The sequence below is a fragment of the Phyllobates terribilis genome, unplaced genomic scaffold, assembly GCF_046119375.1.
Source record: "Phyllobates terribilis strain yellow unplaced genomic scaffold, ASM4611937v1 Scaffold_5__5_contigs__length_657084704, whole genome shotgun sequence".
Classification (NCBI taxonomy): Eukaryota; Metazoa; Chordata; class Amphibia; order Anura; family Dendrobatidae; genus Phyllobates; species Phyllobates terribilis.
The window spans coordinates 76,680,049-76,697,958 of NW_027362765.1; the positions used below are offsets into that span (position 1 = coordinate 76,680,049).

The following is a 17,910-nucleotide window of genomic DNA, read 5'->3' on the forward strand; positions in this document are numbered from 1 at the left end:
GCAGCCAGCGTTCCATTGCCACATTCCATCTACTGCAGGCAGGATACCTGGCTGGCTGAATGTCGCTGAGAAGCTCACAGAGACCGCCATAAGCAACAGTTTAACAGAATGCCACAGACTAATCAACCAAACTTTTTGGGTTGGGTTCTCTTTTATAGTCTGCAGGCATTAAATGAAAGAAGTCAGTGTTCCAGCAGAAGGAGACAACGTTTCAGAAAAGGCATTGTAGCAAACCAAAAAAGAAATTTTAAGCGCAGCAGAGTAACCAGCGCACATACCTGTTAGCTCAGGTGAGTTTAAAAGGCTGCTGTTGATAACAAGGGCATTTGCTAAATAGATGGTGTGTGTGCAACAATATACTGAAAGGTCAATTATATTGTGCAGCTTATCTCACCACCTGTAGTTATTTAGGTGAAAGCTCCAAAATGCTTGCCTAATATGTCTGTTTATCCAAAAGGAAGTAAAAAGGGAGAGCTAGAAAGATAGCATTGCATCACATTACATGGCAATGCAATGCACAGTTGCTGAAGTTGAACCAAAATGAGCTTGTAATCTGGCTTCTGCAACTTTGAACATGAAAAATCCAATGAGGAGAAGAAAAGCAAAGCCAAAGAGTCCATCCCAAAATCCGACAAACAAGCAAAATGAACAAAAAACATTGAATTCAATTCTTTCTGATTTTAGAAACTGCATTAAAGAAGGGGTGCACCGGTCCTGGAGATACTGCAATACCAGGTCAATGCGTGGAGTGGACAGAGCAAGCTCTTTTTCCATCTCCCTGTTCTAAAAATCCATTTAATATATGGTCCCCAGATAGGGGACGTATCAGATATTAAACTGATAAGAACAGATACTACACTTGATCTTAGCCAAAAGGCCGAGAAGCGATAACCAGAATTGGTTTCAAACTACGGAGCCACCCAAGGATCCTGAAAAGTCCATTTGTGGAGATGAGCTCCTGGACTCCCGTTAAGAAGACATGTTGTCAACCTCTAGATCCCTTACATGCCTGCACTTTTCGGCTTGCTGCTGCTGCAATCCACGCGTTTTAGATCTGCATAACTCCACCTCTTTAAACACAGCACCTTCACCCCCTGCTGTTCCCACCCGCCTCAACACCGTTGGAAGGGAGGAGAACCAATTAAGGCGGGGGGTGGGGTGGAACGAGCAGCTGTCTACCCTTAGCAGGAGGGCTCCTGATTACATACCTCTCCTGCTGCTGCTGCTGCTGGCTGTCCAGCAGCAGACTGAAGGTGGCTGCTGCTGTGCACAGGTATATAAAGGCTCAGAGCCTATTATGACACGCGCAGCCAGCGTTCCATTGCCACATTCCATCTACTGCAGGCAGGATACCTGGCTGGCTGAATGTCGCTGAGAAGCTCACAGAGACCGCCATAAGCAACAGTTTAACAGAATGCCACAGACTAATCAACCAAACTTTTTGGGTTGGGTTCTCTTTTATAGTCTGCAGGCATTAAATGAAAGAAGTCAGTGTTCCAGCAGAAGGAGACAACGTTTCAGAAAAGGCATTGTAGCAAACCAAAAAAGAAATTTTAAGCGCAGCAGAGTAACCAGCGCACATACCTGTTAGCTCAGGTGAGTTTAAAAGGCTGCTGTTGATAACAAGGGCATTTGCTAAATAGATGGTGTGTGTGCAACAATATACTGAAAGGTCAATTATATTGTGCAGCTTATCTCACCACCTGTAGTTATTTAGGTGAAAGCTCCAAAATGCTTGCCTAATATGTCTGTTTATCCAAAAGGAAGTAAAAAGGGAGAGCTAGAAAGATAGCATTGCATCACATTACATGGCAATGCAATGCACAGTTGCTGAAGTTGAACCAAAATGAGCTTGTAATCTGGCTTCTGCAACTTTGAACATGAAAAATCCAATGAGGAGAAGAAAAGCAAAGCCAAAGAGTCCATCCCAAAATCCGACAAACAAGCAAAATGAACAAAAAACATTGAATTCAATTCTTTCTGATTTTAGAAACTGCATTAAAGAAGGGGTGCACCGGTCCTGGAGATACTGCAATACCAGGTCAATGCGTGGAGTGGACAGAGCAAGCTCTTTTTCCATCTCCCTGTTCTAAAAATCCATTTAATATATGGTCCCCAGATAGGGGACGTATCAGATATTAAACTGATAAGAACAGATACTACACTTGATCTTAGCCAAAAGGCCGAGAAGCGATAAGCAGAATTGGTTTCAAACTACGGAGCCACCCAAGGATCCTGAAAAGTCCATTTGTGGAGATGAGCTCCTGGACTCCCGTTAAGAAGACATGTTGTCAACCTCTAGATCCCTTACATGCCTGCACTTTTCGGCTTGCTGCTGCTGCAATCCACGCGTTTTAGATCTGCATAACTCCACCTCTTTAAACACAGCACCTTCACCCCCTGCTGTTCCCACCCGCCTCAACACCGTTGGAAGGGAGGAGAACAAATTAAGGCGGGGGGTGGGGTGGAACGAGCAGCTGTCTACCCTTAGCAGGAGGGCTCCTGATTACATACCTCTCCTGCTGCTGCTGCTGCTGGCTGTCCAGCAGCAGACTGAAGGTGGCTGCTGCTGTGCACAGGTATATAAAGGCTCAGAGCCTATTATGACACGCGCAGCCAGCGTTCCATTGCCACATTCCATCTACTGCAGGCAGGATACCTGGCTGGCTGAATGTCGCTGAGAAGCTCACAGAGACCGCCATAAGCAACAGTTTAACAGAATGCCACAGACTAATCAACCAAACTTTTTGGGTTGGGTTCTCTTTTATAGTCTGCAGGCATTAAATGAAAGAAGTCAGTGTTCCAGCAGAAGGAGACAACGTTTCAGAAAAGGCATTGTAGCAAACCAAAAAAGAAATTTTAAGCGCAGCAGAGTAACCAGCGCACATACCTGTTAGCTCAGGTGAGTTTAAAAGGCTGCTGTTGATAACAAGGGCATTTGCTAAATAGATGGTGTGTGTGCAACAATATACTGAAAGGTCAATTATATTGTGCAGCTTATCTCACCACCTGTAGTTATTTAGGTGAAAGCTCCAAAATGCTTGCCTAATATGTCTGTTTATCCAAAAGGAAGTAAAAAGGGAGAGCTAGAAAGATAGCATTGCATCACATTACATGGCAATGCAATGCACAGTTGCTGAAGTTGAACCAAAATGAGCTTGTAATCTGGCTTCTGCAACTTTGAACATGAAAAATCCAATGAGGAGAAGAAAAGCAAAGCCAAAGAGTCCATCCCAAAATCCGACAAACAAGCAAAATGAACAAAAAACATTGAATTCAATTCTTTCTGATTTTAGAAACTGCATTAAAGAAGGGGTGCACCGGTCCTGGAGATACTGCAATACCAGGTCAATGCGTGGAGTGGACAGAGCAAGCTCTTTTTCCATCTCCCTGTTCTAAAAATCCATTTAATATATGGTCCCCAGATAGGGGACGTATCAGATATTAAACTGATAAGAACAGATACTACACTTGATCTTAGCCAAAAGGCCGAGAAGCGATAACCAGAATTGGTTTCAAACTACGGAGCCACCCAAGGATCCTAAAAAGTCCATTTGTGGAGATGAGCTCCTGGACTCCCGTTAAGAAGACATGTTGTCAACCTCTAGATCCCTTACATGCCTGCACTTTTCGGCTTGCTGCTGCTGCAATCCACGCGTTTTAGATCTGCATAACTCCACCTCTTTAAACACAGCACCTTCACCCCCTGCTGTTCCCACCCGCCTCAACACCGTTGGAAGGGAGGAGAACCAATTAAGGCGGGGGGTGGGGTGGAACGAGCAGCTGTCTACCCTTAGCAGGAGGGCTCCTGATTACATACCTCTCCTGCTGCTGCTGCTGCTGGCTGTCCAGCAGCAGACTGAAGGTGGCTGCTGCTGTGCACAGGTATATAAAGGCTCAGAGCCTATTATGACACGTGCAGCCAGCGTTCCATTGCCACATTCCATCTACTGCAGGCAGGATACCTGGCTGGCTGAATGTCGCTGAGAAGCTCACAGAGACCGCCATAAGCAACAGTTTAACAGAATGCCACAGACTAATCAACCAAACTTTTTGGGTTGGGTTCTCTTTTATAGTCTGCAGGCATTAAATGAAAGAAGTCAGTGTTCCAGCAGAAGGAGACAACGTTTCAGAAAAGGCATTGTAGCAAACCAAAAAAGAAATTTTAAGCGCAGCAGAGTAACCAGCGCACATACCTGTTAGCTCAGGTGAGTTTAAAAGGCTGCTGTTGATAACAAGGGCATTTGCTAAATAGATGGTGTGTGTGCAACAATATACTGAAAGGTCAATTATATTGTGCAGCTTATCTCACCACCTGTAGTTATTTAGGTGAAAGCTCCAAAATGCTTGCCTAATATGTCTGTTTATCCAAAAGGAAGTAAAAAGGGAGAGCTAGAAAGATAGCATTGCATCACATTACATGGCAATGCAATGCACAGTTGCTGAAGTTGAACCAAAATGAGCTTGTAATCTGGCTTCTGCAACTTTGAACATGAAAAATCCAATGAGGAGAAGAAAAGCAAAGCCAAAGAGTCCATCCCAAAATCCGACAAACAAGCAAAATGAACAAAAAACATTGAATTCAATTCTTTCTGATTTTAGAAACTGCATTAAAGAAGGGGTGCACCGGTCCTGGAGATACTGCAATACCAGGTCAATGCGTGGAGTGGACAGAGCAAGCTCTTTTTCCATCTCCCTGTTCTAAAAATCCATTTAATATATGGTCCCCAGATAGGGGACGTATCAGATATTAAACTGATAAGAACAGATACTACACTTGATCTTAGCCAAAAGGCCGAGAAGCGATAACCAGAATTGGTTTCAAACTACGGAGCCACCCAAGGATCCTGAAAAGTCCATTTGTGGAGATGAGCTCCTGGACTCCCGTTAAGAAGACATGTTGTCAACCTCTAGATCCCTTACATGCCTGCACTTTTCGGCTTGCTGCTGCTGCAATCCACGCGTTTTAGAACTGCATAACTCCACCACTTTAAACACAGCACCTTCACCCCCTGCTGTTCCCACCCGCCTCAACACCGTTGGAAGGGAGGAGAACCAATTAAGGTGGGGGGTGGGGTGGAACGAGCAGCTGTCTACCCTTAGCAGGAGGGCTCCTGATTACATACCTCTCCTGCTGCTGCTGCTGCTGGCTGTCCAGCAGCAGACTGAAGGTGGCTGCTGCTGTGCACAGGTATATAAAGGCTCAGAGCCTATTATGACACGCGCAGCCAGCGTTCCATTGCCACATTCCATCTACTGCAGGCAGGATACCTGGCTGGCTGAATGTCGCTGAGAAGCTCACAGAGACCGCCATAAGCAACAGTTTAACAGAATGCCACAGACTAATCAACCAAACTTTTTGGGTTGGGTTCTCTTTTATAGTCTGCAGGCATTAAATGAAAGAAGTCAGTGTTCCAGCAGAAGGAGACAACGTTTCAGAAAAGGCATTGTAGCAAACCAAAAAAGAAATTTTAAGCGCAGCAGAGTAACCAGCGCACATACCTGTTAGCTCAGGTGAGTTTAAAAGGCTGCTGTTGATAACAAGGGCATTTGCTAAATAGATGGTGTGTGTGCAACAATATACTGAAAGGTCAATTATATTGTGCAGCTTATCTCACCACCTGTAGTTATTTAGGTGAAAGCTCCAAAATGCTTGCCTAATATGTCTGTTTATCCAAAAGGAAGTAAAAAGGGAGAGCTAGAAAGATAGCATTGCATCACATTACATGGCAATGCAATGCACAGTTGCTGAAGTTGAACCAAAATGAGCTTGTAATCTGGCTTCTGCAACTTTGAACATGAAAAATCCAATGAGGAGAAGAAAAGCAAAGCCAAAGAGTCCATCCCAAAATCCGACAAACAAGCAAAATGAACAAAAAACATTGAATTCAATTCTTTCTGATTTTAGAAACTGCATTAAAGAAGGGGTGCACCGGTCCTGGAGATACTGCAATACCAGGTCAATGCGTGGAGTGGACAGAGCAAGCTCTTTTTCCATCTCCCTGTTCTAAAAATCCATTTAATATATGGTCCCCAGATAGGGGACGTATCAGATATTAAACTGATAAGAACAGATACTACACTTGATCTTAGCCAAAAGGCCGAGAAGCGATAACCAGAATTGGTTTCAAACTACGGAGCCACCCAAGGATCCTGAAAAGTCCATTTGTGGAGATGAGCTCCTGGACTCCCGTTAAGAAGACATGTTGTCAACCTCTAGATCCCTTACATGCCTGCACTTTTCGGCTTGCTGCTGCTGCAATCCACGCGTTTTAGATCTGCATAACTCCACCTCTTTAAACACAGCACCTTCACCCCCTGCTGTTCCCACCCGCCTCAACACCGTTGGAAGGGGGGAGAACCAATTAAGGCGGGGGGTGGGGTGGAATGAGCAGCTGTCTACCCTTAGCAGGAGGGCTCCTGATTACATACCTCTCCTGCTGCTGCTGCTGCTGGCTGTCCAGCAGCAGACTGAAGGTGGCTGCTGCTGTGCACAGGTATATAAAGGCTCAGAGCCTATTATGACACGCGCAGCCAGCGTTCCATTGCCACATTCCATCTACTGCAGGCAGGATACCTGGCTGGCTGAATGTCGCTGAGAAGCTCACAGAGACCGCCATAAGCAACAGTTTAACAGAATGCCACAGACTAATCAACCAAACTTTTTGGGTTGGGTTCTCTTTTATAGTCTGCAGGCATTAAATGAAAGAAGTCAGTGTTCCAGCAGAAGGAGACAACGTTTCAGAAAAGGCATTGTAGCAAACCAAAAAAGAAATTTTAAGCGCAGCAGAGTAACCAGCGCACATACCTGTTAGCTCAGGTGAGTTTAAAAGGCTGCTGTTGATAACAAGGGCATTTGCTAAATAGATGGTGTGTGTGCAACAATATACTGAAAGGTCAATTATATTGTGCAGCTTATCTCACCACCTGTAGTTATTTAGGTGAAAGCTCCAAAATGCTTGCCTAATATGTCTGTTTATCCAAAAGGAAGTAAAAAGGGAGAGCTAGAAAGATAGCATTGCATCACATTACATGGCAATGCAATGCACAGTTGCTGAAGTTGAACCAAAATGAGCTTGTAATCTGGCTTCTGCAACTTTGAACATGAAAAATCCAATGAGGAGAAGAAAAGCAAAGCCAAAGAGTCCATCCCAAAATCCGACAAACAAGCAAAATGAACAAAAAACATTGAATTCAATTCTTTCTGATTTTAGAAACTGCATTAAAGAAGGGGTGCACCGGTCCTGGAGATACTGCAATACCAGGTCAATGCGTGGAGTGGACAGAGCAAGCTCTTTTTCCATCTCCCTGTTCTAAAAATCCATTTAATATATGGTCCCCAGATAGGGGACGTATCAGATATTAAACTGATAAGAACAGATACTACACTTGATCTTAGCCAAAAGGCCGAGAAGCGATAACCAGAATTGGTTTCAAACTACGGAGCCACCCAAGGATCCTGAAAAGTCCATTTGTGGAGATGAGCTCCTGGACTCCCGTTAAGAAGACATGTTGTCAACCTCTAGATCCCTTACATGCCTTCACTTTTCGGCTTGCTGCTGCTGCAATCCACGCGTTTTAGATCTGCATAACTCCACCTCTTTAAACACAGCACCTTCACCCCCTGCTGTTCCCACCCGCCTCAACACCGTTGGAAGGGAGGAGAACCAATTAAGGCGGGGGGTGGGGTGGAACGAGCAGCTGTCTACCCTTAGCAGGAGGGCTCCTGATTACATACCTCTCCTGCTGCTGCTGCTGCTGGCTGTCCAGCAGCAGACTGAAGGTGGCTGCTGCTGTGCACAGGTATATAAAGGCTCAGAGCCTATTATGACACGCGCAGCCAGCGTTCCATTGCCACATTCCATCTACTGCAGGCAGGATACCTGGCTGGCTGAATGTCGCTGAGAAGCTCACAGAGACCGCCATAAGCAGCAGTTTAACAGAATGCCACAGACTAATCAACCAAACTTTTTGGGTTGGGTTCTCTTTTATAGTCTGCATGCATTAAATGAAAGAAGTCAGTGTTCCAGCAGAAGGAGACAACGTTTCAGAAAAGGCATTGTAGCAAACCAAAAAAGAAATTTTAAGCGCAGCAGAGTAACCAGCGCACATACCTGTTAGCTCAGGTGAGTTTAAAAGGCTGCTGTTGATAACAAGGGCATTTGCTAAATAGATGGTGTGTGTGCAACAATATACTGAAAGGTCAATTATATTGTGCAGCTTATCTCACCACCTGTAGTTATTTAGGTGAAAGCTCCAAAATGCTTGCCTAATATGTCTGTTTATCCAAAAGGAAGTAAAAAGGGAGAGCTAGAAAGATAGCATTGCATCACATTACATGGCAATGCAATGCACAGTTGCTGAAGTTGAACCAAAATGAGCTTGTAATCTGGCTTCTGCAACTTTGAACATGAAAAATCCAATGAGGAGAAGAAAAGCAGAGCCAAAGAGTCCATCCCAAAATCCGACAAACAAGCAAAATGAACAAAAAACATTGAATTCAATTCTTTCTGATTTTAGAAACTGCATTAAAGAAGGGGTGCACCGGTCCTGGAGATACTGCAATACCAGGTCAATGCGTGGAGTGGACAGAGCAAGCTCTTTTTCCATCTCCCTGTTCTAAAAATCCATTTAATATATGGTCCCCAGATAGGGGACGTATCAGATATTAAACTGATAAGAACAGATACTACACTTGATCTTAGCCAAAAGGCCGAGAAGCGATAACCAGAATTGGTTTCAAACTACGGAGCCACCCAAGGATCCTGAAAAGTCCATTTGTGGAGATGAGCTCCTGGACTCCCGTTAAGAAGACATGTTGTCAACCTCTAGATCCCTTACATGCCTGCACTTTTCGGCTTGCTGCTGCTGCAATCCACGCGTTTTAGATCTGCATAACTCCACCTCTTTAAACACAGCACCTTCACCCCCTGCTGTTCCCACCCGCCTCAACACCGTTGGAAGGGAGGAGAACCAATTAAGGCGGGGGGTGGGGTGGAACGAGCAGCTGTCTACCCTTAGCAGGAGGGCTCCTGATTACATACCTCTCCTGCTGCTGCTGCTGCTGGCTGTCCAGCAGCAGACTGAAGGTGGCTGCTGCTGTGCACAGGTATATAAAGGCTCAGAGCCTATTATGACACGCGCAGCCAGCGTTCCATTGCCACATTCCATCTACTGCAGGCAGGATACCTGGCTGGCTGAATGTCGCTGAGAAGCTCACAGAGACCGCCATAAGCAACAGTTTAACAGAATGCCACAGACTAATCAACCAAACTTTTTGGGTTGGGTTCTCTTTTATAGTCTGCAGGCATTAAATGAAAGAAGTCAGTGTTCCAGCAGAAGGAGACAACGTTTCAGAAAAGGCATTGTAGCAAACCAAAAAAGAAATTTTAAGCGCAGCAGAGTTACCAGCGCACATACCTGTTAGCTCAGGTGAGTTTAAAAGGCTGCTGTTGATAACAAGGGCATTTGCTAAATAGATGGTGTGTGTGCAACAATATACTGAAAGGTCAATTATATTGTGCAGCTTATCTCACCACCTGTAGTTATTTAGGTGAAAGCTCCAAAATGCTTGCCTAATATGTCTGTTTATCCAAAAGGAAGTAAAAAGGGAGAGCTAGAAAGATAGCATTGCATCACATTACATGGCAATGCAATGCACAGTTGCTGAAGTTGAACCAAAATGAGCTTGTAATCTGGCTTCTGCAACTTTGAACATGAAAAATCCAATGAGGAGAAGAAAAGCAAAGCCAAAGAGTCCATCCCAAAATCCGACAAACAAGCAAAATGAACAAAAAACATTGAATTCAATTCTTTCTGATTTTAGAAACTGCATTAAAGAAGGGGTGCACCGGTCCTGGAGATACTGCAATACCAGGTCAATGCGTGGAGTGGACAGAGCAAGCTCTTTTTCCATCTCCCTGTTCTAAAAATCCATTTAATATATGGTCCCCAGATAGGGGACGTATCAGATATTAAACTGATAAGAACAGATACTACACTTGATCTTAGCCAAAAGGCCGAGAAGCGATAACCAGAATTGGTTTCAAACTACGGAGCCACCCAAGGATCCTGAAAAGTCCATTTGTGGAGATGAGCTCCTGGACTCCCGTTAAGAAGACATGTTGTCAACCTCTAGATCCCTTACATGCCTGCACTTTTCGGCTTGCTGCTGCTGCAATCCACGCGTTTTAGATCTGCATAACTCCACCTCTTTAAACACAGCACCTTCACCCCCTGCTGTTCCCACCCGCCTCAACACCGTTGGAAGGGAGGAGAACCAATTAAGGCGGGGGGTGGGGTGGAACGAGCAGCTGTCTACCCTTAGCAGGAGGGCTCCTGATTACATACCTCTCCTGCTGCTGCTGCTGCTGGCTGTCCAGCAGCAGACTGAAGGTGGCTGCTGCTGTGCACAGGTATATAAAGGCTCAGAGCCTATTATGACACGCGCAGCCAGCGTTCCATTGCCACATTCCATCTACTGCAGGCAGGATACCTGGCTGGCTGAATGTCGCTGAGAAGCTCACAGAGACCGCCATAAGCAACAGTTTAACAGAATGCCACAGACTAATCAACCAAACTTTTTGGGTTGGGTTCTCTTTTATAGTCTGCAGGCATTAAATGAAAGAAGTCAGTGTTCCAGCAGAAGGAGACAACGTTTCAGAAAAGGCATTGTAGCAAACCAAAAAAGAAATTTTAAGCGCAGCAGAGTAACCAGCGCACATACCTGTTAGCTCAGGTGAGTTTAAAAGGCTGCTGTTGATAACAAGGGCATTTGCTAAATAGATGGTATGTGTGCAACAATATACTGAAAGGTCAATTATATTGTGCAGCTTATCTCACCACCTGTAGTTATTTAGGTGAAAGCTCCAAAATGCTTGCCTAATATGTCTGTTTATCCAAAAGGAAGTAAAAAGGGAGAGCTAGAAAGATAGCATTGCATCACATTACATGGCAATGCAATGCACAGTTGCTGAAGTTGAACCAAAATGAGCTTGTAATCTGGCTTCTGCAACTTTGAACATGAAAAATCCAATGAGGAGAAGAAAAGCAAAGCCAAAGAGTCCATCCCAAAATCCGACAAACAAGCAAAATGAACAAAAAACATTGAATTCAATTCTTTCTGATTTTAGAAACTGCATTAAAGAAGGGGTGCACCGGTCCTGGAGATACTGCAATACCAGGTCAATGCGTGGAGTGGACAGAGCAAGCTCTTTTTCCATCTCCCTGTTCTAAAAATCCATTTAATATATGGTCCCCAGATAGGGGACGTATCAGATATTAAACTGATAAGAACAGATACTACACTTGATCTTAGCCAAAAGGCCGAGAAGCGATAACCAGAATTGGTTTCAAACTACGGAGCCACCCAAGGATCCTGAAAAGTCCATTTGTGGAGATGAGCTCCTGGACTCCCGTTAAGAAGACATGTTGTCAACCTCTAGATCCCTTACATGCCTGCACTTTTCGGCTTGCTGCTGCTGCAATCCACGCGTTTTAGATCTGCATAACTCCACCTCTTTAAACACAGCACCTTCACCCCCTGCTGTTCCCACCCGCCTCAACACCGTTGGAAGGGAGGAGAACCAATTAAGGCTGGGGGTGGGGTGGAACGAGCAGCTGTCTACCCTTAGCAGGAGGGCTCCTGATTGCATACCTCTCCTGCTGCTGCTGCTGCTGCTGGCTGTCCAGCAGCAGACTGAAGGTGGCTGCTGCTGTGCACAGGTATATAAAGGCTCAGAGCCTATTATGACACGCGCAGCCAGCGTTCCATTGCCACATTCCATCTACTGCAGGCAGGATACCTGGCTGGCTGAATGTCGCTGAGAAGCTCACAGAGACCGCCATAAGCAACAGTTTAACAGAATGCCACAGACTAATCAACCAAACTTTTTGGGTTGGGTTCTCTTTTATAGTCTGCAGGCATTAAATGAAAGAAGTCAGTGTTCCAGCAGAAGGAGACAACGTTTCAGAAAAGGCATTGTAGCAAACCAAAAAAGAAATTTTAAGCGCAGCAGAGTAACCAGCGCACATACCTGTTAGCTCAGGTGAGTTTAAAAGGCTGCTGTTGATAACAAGGGGATTTGCTAAATAGATGGTGTGTGTGCAACAATATACTGAAAGGTCAATTATATTGTGCAGCTTATCTCACCACCTGTAGTTATTTAGGTGAAAGCTCCAAAATGCTTGCCTAATATGTCTGTTTATCCAAAAGGAAGTAAAAAGGGAGAGCTAGAAAGATAGCATTGCATCACATTACATGGCAATGCAATGCACAGTTGCTGAAGTTGAACCAAAATGAGCTTGTAATCTGGCTTCTGCAACTTTGAACATGAAAAATCCAATGAGGAGAAGAAAAGCAAAGCCAAAGAGTCCATCCCAAAATCCGACAAACAAGCAAAATGAACAAAAAACATTGAATTCAATTCTTTCTGATTTTAGAAACTGCATTAAAGAAGGGGTGCACCGGTCCTGGAGATACTGCAATACCAGGTCAATGCGTGGAGTGGACAGAGCAAGCTCTTTTTCCATCTCCCTGTTCTAAAAATCCATTTAATATATGGTCCCCAGATAGGGGACGTATCAGATATTAAACTGATAAGAACAGATACTACACTTGATCTTAGCCAAAAGGCCGAGAAGCGATAACCAGAATTGGTTTCAAACTACGGAGCCACCCAAGGATCCTGAAAAGTCCATTTGTGGAGATGAGCTCCTGGACTCCCGTTAAGAAGACATGTTGTCAACCTCTAGATCCCTTACATGCCTGCACTTTTCGGCTTGCTGCTGCTGCAATCCACGCGTTTTAGATCTGCATAACTCCACCTCTTTAAACACAGCACCTTCACCCCCTGCTGTTCCCACCCGCCTCAACACCGTTGGAAGGGAGGAGAACCAATTAAGGCGGGGGGTGGGGTGGAACGAGCAGCTGTCTACCCTTAGCAGGAGGGCTCCTGATTGCATACCTCTCCTGCTGCTGCTGCTGCTGCTGGCTGTCCAGCAGCAGACTGAAGGTGGCTGCTGCTGTGCACAGGTATATAAAGGCTCAGAGCCTATTATGACACGCGCAGCCAGCGTTCCATTGCCACATTCCATCTACTGCAGGCAGGATACCTGGCTGGCTGAATGTCGCTGAGAAGCTCACAGAGACCGCCATAAGCAACAGTTTAACAGAATGCCACAGACTAATCAACCAAACTTTTTGGGTTGGGTTCTCTTTTATAGTCTGCAGGCATTAAATGAAAGAAGTCAGTGTTCCAGCAGAAGGAGACAACGTTTCAGAAAAGGCATTGTAGCAAACCAAAAAAGAAATTTTAAGCGCAGCAGAGTAACCAGCGCACATACCTGTTAGCTCAGGTGAGTTTAAAAGGCTGCTGTTGATAACAAGGGCATTTGCTAAATAGATGGTGTGTGTGCAACAATATACTGAAAGGTCAATTATATTGTGCAGCTTATCTCACCACCTGTAGTTATTTAGGTGAAAGCTCCAAAATGCTTGCCTAATATGTCTGTTTATCCAAAAGGAAGTAAAAAGGGAGAGCTAGAAAGATAGCATTGCATCACATTACATGGCAATGCAATGCACAGTTGCTGAAGTTGAACCAAAATGAGCTTGTAATCTGGCTTCTGCAACTTTGAACATGAAAAATCCAATGAGGAGAAGAAAAGCAGAGCCAAAGAGTCCATCCCAAAATCCGACAAACAAGCAAAATGAACAAAAAACATTGAATTCAATTCTTTCTGATTTTAGAAACTGCATTAAAGAAGGTGTGCACCGGTCCTGGAGATACTGCAATACCAGGTCAATGCGTGGAGTGGACAGAGCAAGCTCTTTTTCCATCTCCCTGTTCTAAAAATCCATTTAATATATGGTCCCCAGATAGGGGACGTATCAGATATTAAACTGATAAGAACAGATACTACACTTGATCTTAGCCAAAAGGCCGAGAAGCGATAACCAGAATTGGTTTCAAACTACGGAGCCACCCAAGGATCCTAAAAAGTCCATTTGTGGAGATGAGCTCCTGGACTCCCGTTAAGAAGACATGTTGTCAACCTCTAGATCCCTTACATGCCTGCACTTTTCGGCTTGCTGCTGCTGCAATCCACGCGTTTTAGATCTGCATAACTCCACCTCTTTAAACACAGCACCTTCACCCCCTGCTGTTCCCACCCGCCTCAACACCGTTGGAAGGGAGGAGAACCAATTAAGGCGGGGGGTGGGGTGGAATGAGCAGCTGTCTACCCTTAGCAGGAGGGCTCCTGATTACATACCTCTCCTGCTGCTGCTGCTGGCTGTCCAGCAGCAGACTGAAGGTGGCTGCTGCTGTGCACAGGTATATAAAGGCTCAGAGCCTATTATGACACGCGCAGCCAGCGTTCCATTGCCACATTCCATCTACTGCAGGCAGGATACCTGGCTGGCTGAATGTCGCTGAGAAGCTCACAGAGACCGCCATAAGCAACAGTTTAACAGAATGCCACAGACTAATCAACCAAACTTTTTGGGTTGGGTTCTCTTTTATAGTCTGCAGGCATTAAATGAAAGAAGTCAGTGTTCCAGCAGAAGGAGACAACGTTTCAGAAAAGGCATTGTAGCAAACCAAAAAAGAAATTTTAAGCGCAGCAGAGTAACCAGCGCACATACCTGTTAGCTCAGGTGAGTTTAAAAGGCTGCTGTTGATAACAAGGGCATTTGCTAAATAGATGGTGTGTGTGCAACAATATACTGAAAGGTCAATTATATTGTGCAGCTTATCTCACCACCTGTAGTTATTTAGGTGAAAGCTCCAAAATGCTTGCCTAATATGTCTGTTTATCCAAAAGGAAGTAAAAAGGGAGAGCTAGAAAGATAGCATTGCATCACATTACATGGCAATGCAATGCACAGTTGCTGAAGTTGAACCAAAATGAGCTTGTAATCTGGCTTCTGCAACTTTGAACATGAAAAATCCAATGAGGAGAAGAAAAGCAGAGCCAAAGAGTCCATCCCAAAATCCGACAAACAAGCAAAATGAACAAAAAACATTGAATTCAATTCTTTCTGATTTTAGAAACTGCATTAAAGAAGGGGTGCACCGGTCCTGGAGATACTGCAATACCAGGTCAATGCGTGGAGTGGACAGAGCAAGCTCTTTTTCCATCTCCCTGTTCTAAAAATCCATTTAATATATGGTCCCCAGATAGGGGACGTATCAGATATTAAACTGATAAGAACAGATACTACACTTGATCTTAGCCAAAAGGCCGAGAAGCGATAACCAGAATTGGTTTCAAACTACGGAGCCACCCAAGGATCCTAAAAAGTCCATTTGTGGAGATGAGCTCCTGGACTCCCGTTAAGAAGACATGTTGTCAACCTCTAGATCCCTTACATGCCTGCACTTTTTGGCTTGCTGCTGCTGCAATCCACGCGTTTTAGATCTGCATAACTCCACCTCTTTAAACACAGCACCTTCACCCCCTGCTGTTCCCACCCGCCTCAACACCGTTGGAAGGGAGGAGAACCAATTAAGGCGGGGGGTGGGGTGGAACGAGCAGCTGTCTACCCTTAGCAGGAGGGCTCCTGATTACATACCTCTCCTGCTGCTGCTGCTGCTGGCTGTCCAGCAGCAGACTGAAGGTGGCTGCTGCTGTGCACAGGTATATAAAGGCTCAGAGCCTATTATGACACGCGCAGCCAGCGTTCCATTGCCACATTTCATCTACTGCAGGCAGGATACCTGGCTGGCTGAATGTCGCTGAGAAGCTCACAGAGACCGCCATAAGCAACAGTTTAACAGAATGCCACAGACTAATCAACCAAACTTTTTGGGTTGGGTTCTCTTTTATAGTCTGCAGGCATTAAATGAAAGAAGTCAGTGTTCCAGCAGAAGGAGACAACGTTTCAGAAAAGGCATTGTAGCAAACCAAAAAAGAAATTTTAAGCGCAGCAGAGTAACCAGCGCACATACCTGTTAGCTCAGGTGAGTTTAAAAGGCTGCTGTTGATAACAAGGGCATTTGCTAAATAGATGGTGTGTGTGCAACAATATACTGAAAGGTCAATTATATTGTGCAGCTTATCTCACCACCTGTAGTTATTTAGGTGAAAGCTCCAAAATGCTTGCCTAATATGTCTGTTTATCCAAAAGGAAGTAAAAAGGGAGAGCTAGAAAGATAGCATTGCATCACATTACATGGCAATGCAATGCACAGTTGCTGAAGTTGAACCAAAATGAGCTTGTAATCTGGCTTCTGCAACTTTGAACATGAAAAATCCAATGAGGAGAAGAAAAGCAGAGCCAAAGAGTCCATCCCAAAATCCGACAAACAAGCAAAATGAACAAAAAACATTGAATTCAATTCTTTCTGATTTTAGAAACTGCATTAAAGAAGGGGTGCACCGGTCCTGGAGATACTGCAATACCAGGTCAATGCGTGGAGTGGACAGAGCAAGCTCTTTTTCCATCTCCCTGTTCTAAAAATCCATTTAATATATGGTCCCCAGATAGGGGACGTATCAGATATTAAACTGATAAGAACAGATACTACACTTGATCTTAGCCAAAAGGCCGAGAAGCGATAACCAGAATTGGTTTCAAACTACGGAGCCACCCAAGGATCCTAAAAAGTCCATTTGTGGAGATGAGCTCCTGGACTCCCGTTAAGAAGACATGTTGTCAACCTCTAGATCCCTTACATGCCTGCACTTTTCGGCTTGCTGCTGCTGCAATCCACGCGTTTTAGATCTGCATAACTCCACCTCTTTAAACACAGCACCTTCACCCCCTGCTGTTCCCACCCGCCTCAACACCGTTGGAAGGGAGGAGAACCAATTAAGGCGGGGGGTGGGGTGGAACGAGCAGCTGTCTACCCTTAGCAGGAGGGCTCCTGATTACATACCTCTCCTGCTGCTGCTGCTGCTGGCTGTCCAGCAGCAGACTGAAGGTGGCTGCTGCTGTGCACAGGTATATAAAGGCTCAGAGCCTATTATGACACGCGCAGCCAGCGTTCCATTGCCACATTCCATCTACTGCAGGCAGGATACCTGGCTGGCTGAATGTCGCTGAGAAGCTCACAGAGACCGCCATAAGCAACAGTTTAACAGAATGCCACAGACTAATCAACCAAACTTTTTGGGTTGGGTTCTCTTTTATAGTCTGCAGGCATTAAATGAAAGAAGTCAGTGTTCCAGCAGAAGGAGACAACGTTTCAGAAAAGGCATTGTAGCAAACCAAAAAAGAAATTTTAAGCGCAGCAGAGTAACCAGCGCACATACCTGTTAGCTCAGGTGAGTTTAAAAGGCTGCTGTTGATAACAAGGGCATTTGCTAAATAGATGGTAACAATATACTGAAAGGTCAATTATATTGTGCAGCTTATCTCACCACCTGTAGTTATTTAGGTGAAAGCTCCAAAATGCTTGCCTAATATGTCTGTTTATCCAAAAGGAAGTAAAAAGGGAGAGCTAGAAAGATAGCATTGCATCACATTACATGGCAATGCAATGCACAGTTGCTGAAGTTGAACCAAAATGAGCTTGTAATCTGGCTTCTGCAACTTTGAACATGAAAAATCCAATGAGGAGAAGAAAAGCAGAGCCAAAGAGTCCATCCCAAAATCCGACAAACAAGCAAAATGAACAAAAAACATTGAATTCAATTCTTTCTGATTTTAGAAACTGCATTAAAGAAGGGGTGCACCGGTCCTGGAGATACTGCAATACCAGGTCAATGCGTGGAGTGGACAGAGCAAGCTCTTTTTCCATCTCCCTGTTCTAAAAATCCATTTAATATATGGTCCCCAGATAGGGGACGTATCAGATATTAAACTGATAAGAACAGATACTACACTTGATCTTAGCCAAAAGGCCGAGAAGCGATAACCAGAATTGGTTTCAAACTACGGAGCCACCCAAGGATCTTAAAAAG

The 17,910-nt window shown here is 44.7% G+C and overlaps 14 non-coding genes across 14 annotated transcripts; all 14 read right to left on the bottom strand.

Moving 5' to 3' along the window:
• Positions 1-698: 698 nt before the first annotated feature.
• Positions 699-889, bottom strand: LOC141151341 (U2 spliceosomal RNA). Its single transcript, XR_012247028.1, has one exon. It is a non-coding gene; the product is annotated as a U2 spliceosomal RNA (small nuclear RNA).
• Positions 890-2,004: 1,115 nt separating this feature from the next.
• Positions 2,005-2,195, bottom strand: LOC141151349 (U2 spliceosomal RNA). Its single transcript, XR_012247034.1, has one exon. It is a non-coding gene; the product is annotated as a U2 spliceosomal RNA (small nuclear RNA).
• A 1,115-nt stretch (positions 2,196-3,310) lies between these two features.
• On the bottom strand, positions 3,311-3,501 carry LOC141151350 (U2 spliceosomal RNA). Its single transcript, XR_012247035.1, has one exon. It is a non-coding gene; the product is annotated as a U2 spliceosomal RNA (small nuclear RNA).
• Positions 3,502-4,616: 1,115 nt separating this feature from the next.
• LOC141151351 (U2 spliceosomal RNA) lies at positions 4,617-4,807 on the bottom strand. The gene has a single exon (XR_012247036.1). It is a non-coding gene; the product is annotated as a U2 spliceosomal RNA (small nuclear RNA).
• A 1,115-nt stretch (positions 4,808-5,922) lies between these two features.
• On the bottom strand, positions 5,923-6,113 carry LOC141151353 (U2 spliceosomal RNA). Its single transcript, XR_012247038.1, has one exon. It is a non-coding gene; the product is annotated as a U2 spliceosomal RNA (small nuclear RNA).
• Positions 6,114-7,228: 1,115 nt separating this feature from the next.
• LOC141151354 (U2 spliceosomal RNA) lies at positions 7,229-7,419 on the bottom strand. The gene has a single exon (XR_012247039.1). It is a non-coding gene; the product is annotated as a U2 spliceosomal RNA (small nuclear RNA).
• A 1,115-nt stretch (positions 7,420-8,534) lies between these two features.
• LOC141151355 (U2 spliceosomal RNA) lies at positions 8,535-8,725 on the bottom strand. Its single transcript, XR_012247040.1, has one exon. It is a non-coding gene; the product is annotated as a U2 spliceosomal RNA (small nuclear RNA).
• Positions 8,726-9,840: 1,115 nt separating this feature from the next.
• On the bottom strand, positions 9,841-10,031 carry LOC141151356 (U2 spliceosomal RNA). Its single transcript, XR_012247041.1, has one exon. It is a non-coding gene; the product is annotated as a U2 spliceosomal RNA (small nuclear RNA).
• A 1,115-nt stretch (positions 10,032-11,146) lies between these two features.
• On the bottom strand, positions 11,147-11,337 carry LOC141151357 (U2 spliceosomal RNA). Its single transcript, XR_012247042.1, has one exon. It is a non-coding gene; the product is annotated as a U2 spliceosomal RNA (small nuclear RNA).
• A 1,118-nt stretch (positions 11,338-12,455) lies between these two features.
• On the bottom strand, positions 12,456-12,646 carry LOC141151358 (U2 spliceosomal RNA). The gene has a single exon (XR_012247043.1). It is a non-coding gene; the product is annotated as a U2 spliceosomal RNA (small nuclear RNA).
• Positions 12,647-13,764: 1,118 nt separating this feature from the next.
• LOC141149530 (U2 spliceosomal RNA) lies at positions 13,765-13,955 on the bottom strand. The gene has a single exon (XR_012245822.1). It is a non-coding gene; the product is annotated as a U2 spliceosomal RNA (small nuclear RNA).
• A 1,112-nt stretch (positions 13,956-15,067) lies between these two features.
• Positions 15,068-15,258, bottom strand: LOC141151359 (U2 spliceosomal RNA). Its single transcript, XR_012247044.1, has one exon. It is a non-coding gene; the product is annotated as a U2 spliceosomal RNA (small nuclear RNA).
• Positions 15,259-16,373: 1,115 nt separating this feature from the next.
• On the bottom strand, positions 16,374-16,564 carry LOC141151360 (U2 spliceosomal RNA). Its single transcript, XR_012247045.1, has one exon. It is a non-coding gene; the product is annotated as a U2 spliceosomal RNA (small nuclear RNA).
• A 1,107-nt stretch (positions 16,565-17,671) lies between these two features.
• LOC141151361 (U2 spliceosomal RNA) lies at positions 17,672-17,862 on the bottom strand. Its single transcript, XR_012247046.1, has one exon. It is a non-coding gene; the product is annotated as a U2 spliceosomal RNA (small nuclear RNA).
• Between the last annotated feature and the right edge of the window lie 48 nt (positions 17,863-17,910).